This window comes from Cibotium barometz, chromosome 13, assembly GCF_041138505.1.
Source record: "Cibotium barometz isolate CiBa-2024 chromosome 13, ASM4113850v1, whole genome shotgun sequence".
In the NCBI taxonomy this organism is placed as follows: Eukaryota; Viridiplantae; Streptophyta; class Polypodiopsida; order Cyatheales; family Cibotiaceae; genus Cibotium; species Cibotium barometz.
The window spans coordinates 9,620,415-9,629,972 of NC_141058.1; positions in this window are offsets into that span (position 1 = coordinate 9,620,415).

Below are 9,558 nucleotides of genomic sequence, written 5' to 3' on the forward strand. Positions count from 1 at the left end.
TAAGAGTTATGATATGGAAAGCAATGGGTGGTGGGACAACAAAGGGTCCGTGAACAAGTCATCAAACTTATGAATAAAACACAAGGAGTGATTCAATGGTTGGGAAAGAGGAGAGGAAATTAATGCAAGCAAGAAGCCACAAGGCATTATGGATGTGCAAAAGGAAAGGGTCCAAGAGTGCTAGAGAGAGCCCAAAGCAACCCAAAAAAGAACCCACACCTTTAGGAGAAGGCCGAGGACAATTTGGATAGGACCAAATTAGCATGAGGTCAGTCTAGATAGGATCAAATTGGCCAAGAAAGAGGAAAAAATTATCATAGGTAAGAAGCCACAAGGTAGTATGAATGTGCAAAAGGAAAGGGTGCAAGAGCACTAGAGAGAGCCCAAAGTAACCTAGAATAAGAAAACCTTCTTGTTGTAGGAAAATATGAATGTGAATGAGAAGCAAAACATGAATGGAATCGTGATGACAAGAAAAATAATCAGCGAAAAGAAAAACACAATGAACAACCTTTTGTAACAAATAGTACCCAGATGAACTGATATGGATAGAAAAAGTTGATCATAGTGTAGAAGCATAGAGAGGATGGTATTGAATAGAATTATACGTTTGCTATGTCACTAATTAGTATGGAAAAAAAGTCTTAATGGAGTCAAGAATTTTATATTTCCTAGTGATAATTGGAAGCTAGACTAAGTATTCTCGACTAAGTATTCTAGAGCTTACTATTGTATGTTACTTAATGGTTTAGTCTATTATTCTCATTATGTCCACAACTCAGCTCATAAAGCCTAGCTAGGTGGTCCACAACCATTGAAGTGTCACATAGTGACACTTTTGGTGAACTTGCTAGGGATTTAGAAGGGCCACATTTAGGACACTGGCTGGGGGATTTAGGTGAGAAGAATGTGGGGGAGAGGGTGAGCTTGAGCTCCCCGTATAAGGAGCCACACACATGCAACAACACACACACAAGAGTAGGTAAGCACACAAATGAGATGGATGGCTGAATTTTCTTCTATTCGCTTCTCTTCTCTACAACTATAACATAAAGATAAGAGTACATACTATAAGGGAAAGTAATCTTCTACTATAACACATATAAAGGTCGATCCATAGTGTGGACCCGGATACATGAGCTGGCACAACTATAACATAAAGATAAGAGTACATACTATCAGGAAAAGTACTCTTCTACTATAACACATATAAAGGTCGATCCATAGTGTGAACCCAGATACATGAGCTGGCACTCTAACTATACCATAACTCTAATACACACAAGTGGTTTTATCACATAGCTTATAAACCACTATCCATATATCAACCATAATTTCACCAATCTTGCCAATGGTGTAAGTGCGGAGCTATCATCCTAGTGTGCCACTCATATCCGCCCTAGTTGAGCTTAATATCTTGACACTCTCCCTTGAGCTAAACTCCATACTGTGTACTCCAAGTAAGCTCCTAAACTTATGGAGGTTCTCTATACCTAGTGTCTTTGCGAAGATGTCAACTGCTTGATCCATCAACTTTAAAAGCAACACAAGTGTGACTTAGATTATGGTCATCATCGGGTTGAAATAAACAGGCTTTATCGAGGGTAAATAAAGCTCATCAATCTGGTGGATCAATTAACAAGAGTATACAGAGTAACGGTTTGGGTAGGATCATGGCATGAGTGCATACTCTTCTCACATCGATTTACTCATACAAACACAGGCGTTTGATGATATTCAACATCATGCAAGGCTTTGTGATTGAACCCAATGGATTTGATCTAGGCAAACTTTGATCTTACATGGATTTACCACATCAATGGTTTGGAATAAGTCAAATGGATTTTGAAATTTAGAATCTTGATGGGTTGGATCTCTAATGAAGCCGACAAATGTGATGCTTAGGTTAACATCATGTGAACATGGGTTTTGCTCATGTGGAAGTTTGAGTAATTGGTTTGGAGCAGAAGTGGCTTGTTAGGCTATGTGATCCTACCATGCTTTTGATATGACTAGGTGGGCCTTTCAAATTCTCTTGATTGCCAAGGAGACGAGAATTAGCATGAGACTTTCTATCATTTCCAAGCCATCATGTTACTTCTTTTACATACACTCTTTGTAATCCCCATCCTAGTTTAGATATTTCACATTGTATATGGCTAAAGACCAATGTTATAACAAAAGCCAACCATATAAGGCTTAAATATGTAATGAGAACATGTTTTGGGCACCCCATAAGTGTGGGCAATTGGGCCTAGTCCACTTGTATATAAGTGACTTATGAGGGTGTGTAAGACCACTTTTTATAATATAATCTACTAGGGTGTATGCTGTTGAAATATACAAGTGAATAGGATGTGTGCGAGAACAAGCCCTTGGGGCAAGAGGCTGTAAAAGAGAATCTGTAAATGTGAGAGAAGCTATGAAAAGGTGAGAAGTATCTACTGGGAGAGAATAAAGGGTAGCATGAGGAGATTTAGGAGGTGTGGAGATATTCTGGGAAGAGGTGGAGAAAATCAAAGCAAAAGAGGTGGAGTGAATCAAGGAGAAATCAGTGGGATTGGATGCTTGGATGTAAACTCTATAAATTGAGGCATTGCCCTAATGAGAATTTGCTAGTTTTTGATTATCTATGCCTATATTAAGCTATCAATTAATTGCTCACTAATCATAATTATCATCTAATCTCTTTGTTAATGATGTTGATTCTAGCATTTGATCCACCATAGCTCATCACATTGCTGCAAATTTAACATGGTATCAGAGCCTAGCCTAGAATCCATCAAGTTTATGAGCCCATTATCTTGCTAATCACTTGGCTAATTAGGATTAATAGATAATTAGATTTTTTAAAACCTCTTTTTCAAGTAACCTCTGTACCCCCAGCTGGTGGAGGAGCTCTCTCTCCCTTCACACATAACATTGGCCCAAATCCTTTTAGCCAAACATAGCTACACTCCCCACACATAAGCCAGTCAAGATGAATCTCGAAACCGCCTACTGAAGCTGCAAAAATTTATGATTTTGTAGGCGCCACTTTTCTGAAGCAAAACTGAGATTTCTTCTATACCAGATGAAATGGATCTAATTCCTCTTGGCCCTAGGGGTTTTCAAGGGTGCTCTACAAGATGGTGAAGATAGATTTTGATTTGATCAAGTCTACAGTGAGATCCAACCTCTTCATCAAATCTGCAGGTGACTTTGGTAAAACAGAGATTAGGCATTCAATGTTTGGTCAAATCTTGTGTTTCTTCATTTAATCCTCTACTAGACTAATTGCTATTGATGGCCTTGAAAGGATTTGAGCTCATTTGAACTCTAAGGCCTCACACTTGGACTCCCGTCATACTCTGTTTTTTGCACACAAAATAGAGGATTAATTTGCTAATTAGTGATTAATCAACACTAATCACTATATTTTGGTGTAATTGAGGGTTCAAATTAACCATTGGGTATCTGATACAGATTCCTATAACCTCAGATTGTAATTCGGAGATGGTTTGATACTCCAATCATTATGTACAGATTTGTTACCCTTGGTTTAATGTAATTTTTGGTGATTTTATGCTGATAAATCTGTTGTTGTAATCATCACCTAAACACCAGATTGAGTTGTAAAAGGGTAGACACACTGCCCTTGAATCTTGAAATTGGATCAAGAGGTAAGATCCCCTTCACATCATCATGAGTACGGCACAAGAGATAGCCAAATTTAATGGAGAGCAGTTTTACACATGGCAGACAAAAACCATGTATCTGCTCATGAGGAAAAATTTGTGGGGGCTAGTTGAGGGAAGAGATGAATGCCCAGAGGTGAGAGGGAAAAATGAGTGGAAGAGTAGGAATGAAAAAGCATTGGGACTTATCGCACTCAGTTTAAATGATGAAATCATTCATCACATCACAGGGATACAATGGGCAAAAGATGCATGGGATGAACTCAATAAATTATTTGGCACACAAGCTAAAAATTCAAAGATAAATATGTTAATGCAATTCTACAAATTGGATATGAAGGAAAGTGAACCTTTAACCACACACTTGAATAGATATAAAAGTATTAAGCAACAACTAGCAGCTATTGGCAAAAAGGTAGAAGATGATGAGGCACTAGCAGTGCTTCTGTGAAGAGTGCGGACAAAGGTGAATATGAAAACATTGTAGCAACACTAAAGAATGTACTTGAATTGAAGCTACACGAGATAGAAGGAGCTCTACTAGAGCAAGAGACTAGAGGCAAAGAGAAGAAATGGCTGGACTCAACAGCAGGAGAGGAAAAAACATTCTTCACCCGAGGAGGATTCTCTCGAGGACGAGGACGAGGAAGAGGCAGAGTAGGAGAAAGGACATTCACTTGCCACAAATATGGAAAGCCAGGACACATGGCAAGAGACTACTACAGCAAACCCAGTAGTGGAGAAGGAACGACATCGGTAAACTTCATGGAGGCTCCTAAGGAAGTGGAGTTAGATGATCTTTTCTGAGAGAAAAAGAGAGAGAGAAAACCCACAACCCAATGTAACTTGCCCCAACAGAGTAAAACCACCTCTGAGCCACCGATGATGTAGGCCATGTGGTAGATGTATGTGTGAGCACTTTAGTCAAGGTCACGGGCACTTGTAGTAGCCTTGGACACATAGAGAGAGAGAGTCAAGGACTCTGAGTTTAGGGACTTGAGGCACTGGTCGTGGACTATCAAGTAAGAGAGAAACTTGGTATAGGATCCAGGTGTGCTAGGAGTATTCACTTGAGGGGAGGTGTTGAAATATACAAGTGAATAGGGTGTGTGCGGGAACAAGCCCTTGGCAAGAGGCTGTAAAAGAGAATCTGTAAATCTGAGAGAAGCTGTGAAAAGGTAAGAAGTATCTACTAGGAGAGAATAAAGGGTAGCATGAGGAGATTTAGGAGGTGTGGAGATATTTCGGGAAGAGGTGGAGCCAGACAATCAAGCAAAAGAGGTGGAGTGAATCAAGGAGAAATCAGTGGGATTGGATGCTTGGATGTAAACGAGATGTAAACTCTATAAATTGAGGCATTGGCCTAATGAGAATTTGCTGGTTTTTGATTATCCATGCCTACATTAAGCTATCAATTAATTGCTCACTAATCACATCTTAATTATCATCTAATATCTTTGTTAATGATGTTGATTCTAGCATTTGATCCACCATAGCTCATCACATTGCTGCAAATTTAACATATGCATGTGAAAGAGTGATACACTTTTAGTGTTATTAAGTAGTCTTACACAAGTGCCTTACAAGAAGTAGAAACTGTAAGTAGTAAAGGAAGATTCATAAATTTTTTTCCTAGGAGAAAAAGGCATTTGTTTAAAGTTTTATTGTTTTAAGTTAAGTAATGGCTGCACAGAGTTTTTTTTTCCAGTTTTGAATCTCCTCATTATAGCACTACTTTCCTTGAAACCACTTCAAATATTAAAATAATTTATTTCTGTTATGTTGCTTGTTGAGCCAGTGCATCAATGCTCTCTTCACAACAGCCCCATCTCCATCATGCTCCCCCTTGCCATGCTCAGATCCAAAGAAATTACAAATCATCTTCAAGTCGGTGAGCCCATTATACCATGCAACAAAGTAGAAAGAATGATTTGCTTTGAATTAGCCTCCTGTAATTAGCCTCCTGTACCACCATCTGACCACACTCAGTGTTGCTGAAATTATACTCCTTGTTCTAACAATCACTTGTGATGTAGCATGAAACAATGTTGAACAAACAAAGTATCGTGCACCTTTTTATAAAAAATGTAGAAATGACAGGTTTTTTGTACCTAACCTTGTATTCGAATATATGAGATGTGAATACGAATAGTCATCTAGTTTGAATGCCAATGCATAGAGTGCATCTCGTTTTGCTCCTTGAATGTGTAGTTCTCTATAAAATCCACCACAGACACCTCAACATCTTTAGGAAAAGTATGTACACATGCTTTGAATTTTTCAGCTTGCAACCTATCTATGAAGTTATGTCAAATGAATTTTTGAAGGTGACTACTAAGCAACTTCAATAGGACATTACAACTCATTTTCTTGATTGTAAGTACTTTCCTCATCTTCCTTTTTGACTTGACATGCCCTTATCTTGTGGGAAGTTTTCCTTTTCTTGGGCCCACAACTACCACACTCTCCCATGAGGTATTTAAAGTGATGAAATGTGTCATCTAATGGTGGCTCACACAACACACCCATCCACCACATAGACATAACACTGGTGTATGTATGATTAAAAGCTTTGTATGCTGGATGTGGCATGGTTGCACTCATATATTTTAGAGCTATAAGAACAACTCGCTCTATGAAGCCCAATGTCTGGTTCATTGAATCCCTAAGAAAGGCTATCTGGAGATGTTGAATGCAATAACATGTATATCTATCCTTTAATTTCCAGCCAAAATAGGTCTTAAGAAGATCAAATGACTGTTGCTGAATTTTGACATTGGGATAAACCTTCTTGAACTTAAGAAAAAGCTTGCACAATCAAAAGGTTAGAGTTTTTAAATGAACATACAATAAAGTTCAAGGCTAAGAAAGAGCAATTTGAAATTCTACCTCTATAATCAGTTACCTAGCAGGGTCAACCCATAACTTACTACTAACACAATTAACGACACTAGTGATTTGCACTAGTAATTAGCCCTAAGGGTATTAAACAACAATCTAAGAGCTGTAGCTCTACTAGCAACCTAATACTAATGCTAGTTAACTAGTGCAACAATTGGTAGTTAGGTTACTAATAGTACAAGCTATCTAATTGCTACTATTTATAGTACTATTTTACTACTAGTAGCATTTGTTAGCACTAACTAGCACTGATTACTTTCAATAGCACTAATTACTATTGGTAGAAAATTGTTAGCACTTGCACTACTAATTAGCTAAGTAGTATCAACAAGTGGTTGCACTAACTACTATTAGTAGCACTTGTTAGCACTAGCCAACACTGATTACTATTGGTAGCACTTGTCATCAGCACTTTGTTAGCACTAGTGCTAGCTAATATTGGTAGCACTAACTATCACTAGCTAGTAGTTAGTGCTATCAATATGAAGCACTTGATAGGACTAGCTAGCACCTTCTAATAATGACATGATAGAAGTAGCATCACCTAATGACTTGATAGCACTAACTAGCACTGTCTAGCACCACCTGATGACTTGATAGCAATGACTAGCACCACCTAATGAATTGTAAGGCACATTGTCATGATAACTAGCTAGTACTGACACTTGTTAACACTAGCACTACCAAAAGAGCTATAAAAGACTAGAACATAGTTTTCATTAACTACTTGATGTAATAACTTGATAGCACTAACTAGCACTACCTACTGAGTTGTAAGGCACTAGAATACTACCATGATAACTAGCCATCTAAAGACTAGTTTTAGTGGCACTTGTTAGCATTAATGAGCACCAACTACTATACTATGAGCTACTAGAACACTACCATGATAACTAGCACTCCAAAGGCTACTTTGGTAGCACTTATTAGCATTAGAGCTACCATCATCATGTGAAGTTAAAGGCATCAGAGTACTACTATGATAACTAGTAGTCCACTTGATATTAATAGTAGCACTTGTTAGTAGTAAAGTAGAACTACCTAGTGATCTACAAGGCACTAGGACATGGCTATGATAATTAGCATTCAAGATACTAGTTCTACAAGCATTTATTAACACTAACCAACACTACCTTCTCAACTTAAAGACATTAAAGCATTGCTAATAAGTAGCAAACCAGTTTCTACTATTAGTAGCACTTGTTAGCAGTACCTAAACTACATGAAGCTCTAGAACATTGCTATGATAAACAAATAATCCAAATTCTAGTTTTAGAGGTAGTAGGTAGGACTACCAATCTATATACTAATTTTAGTGGGAGTAAGTATAGGAGTAACTAGCGCTACCACATGAACTAACCTGGGGCACATTAAAAAGATGAATTGGGTGTTGTACTACAAATGATTTCCTTTCTATCCTTTTGTGGCATATATCTTTTTTATGGGGTGAGACGTGTGTTTGAATAAACTAAAATGAGAAAACCAAGTTCTTAACCTCTTGTGTGATGGTGCTACTCTATTGGTTCTATCGTTGCCATGGCATGTGGGCAAGGGGAATTTTTTATCATCCTTAAAAAGTAGCTTGAATTTAGAAATTTCTTCTATGAATATTCAAAATGCATGGAGGTTTCTGAAATGTTCTAGCTTGTATGACCCATCAACTCCATCATTGACTAACATTATTAAACTTGATCTTTAAAAAATAACTCATCGCTACTTCACCATATCAAGCGTGTTACGAACATAGTTTGGTTGTAGAGCTGCTTGAGCATTATCTTTATCTGATTTTTACTGACGGTTTATCATTATGGGATGATTAATCATTCTAGTGGAATATGTCTCTTTTAGCAGCAATGTCCATTCTAGTCGTCTTATGAGAAAATTCCTTACAATATCATGATAAATCCTTCACCTCTTGTCTCCTCATGATCCTAATATACCTCATAGATTCTTTGCTTTGCTAAGTTGATCCCTTTTCTGTTGCACCCATTGTTGCCTTATCACAATTCATTGTTCTTGAGTGTACTTGAGGTAGGTTGAGCATGTAGGAATGTTGCATTTTACAGATTTGTTAGACCTGAGCAAGATGTTTGGCTATTATGTTGCATTATACCCTCCATGTTGTTTGTTTATTTACATGCGTGGGGTGTGTGTGTGTGTGTGTGTGTGTGTGTGAGAGAGAGAGAGAGAGAGAGAGAGAGAGAGAGAGGGGTACTGATTTGCCCTTCAGTCAACCAACCGAAAAGCGATAGCGAGCCATCGGTTTTCGCGGCAGATATGAATGAAGGATCCGTGCCACCATTCGACCCTGCTTTGCCACCATTCGACCCTGCATCCCCTAGAACCACGACTCAAGAGCGTTTGACCAACGATAACAAGTTGGGACCAACGAATAAAGGTGGAAGGAAGACGAAGGGAGGTCCGTCATGTCAGCACGTGAACCGCCTGACATTAGATAGGCCCCATGAACACCTGTTCGTTTGCATAATTAGAGTAAATAGCCAATTATATATATATATATATATGCTTTATGAAGCTAATGGTTTTGAGAGAGGTGATTGATGAGGGGTTTTGATGAAGATGTAGCAGCTATGGCTAAATTTGTGATTATGTTATCTCAGTCTCTTCTCTTTCGCTACGCGTGTATGAATGAGACGTAGGGTTAGCACAATTAATCCAGAAGAGAAAAAAAGCTAAAAGGACTCTGCTTGAATCTTGTAACCTATTATCTTGTTGATGAGAACTGAGCATCTTCATGCTATTTTTATTTCTCTAAGAGTCTTTTTGTTTTCATGCTGAATATATTGCCTCTGGTTGTCAGAATGGTCATGTTTGGTGTCAGTTGAAATGTTGGTTGTTTGGTTTCTATGAGCCAGGAGCTATTGGGTCAAGGAGGACCTGACTGCCTGTGTTTTTTTAATGTTTGTCTTTATGACTGGTGTTAGTTGAAAGTTCAAGGCAGAGCAATTCAGTATGAGAA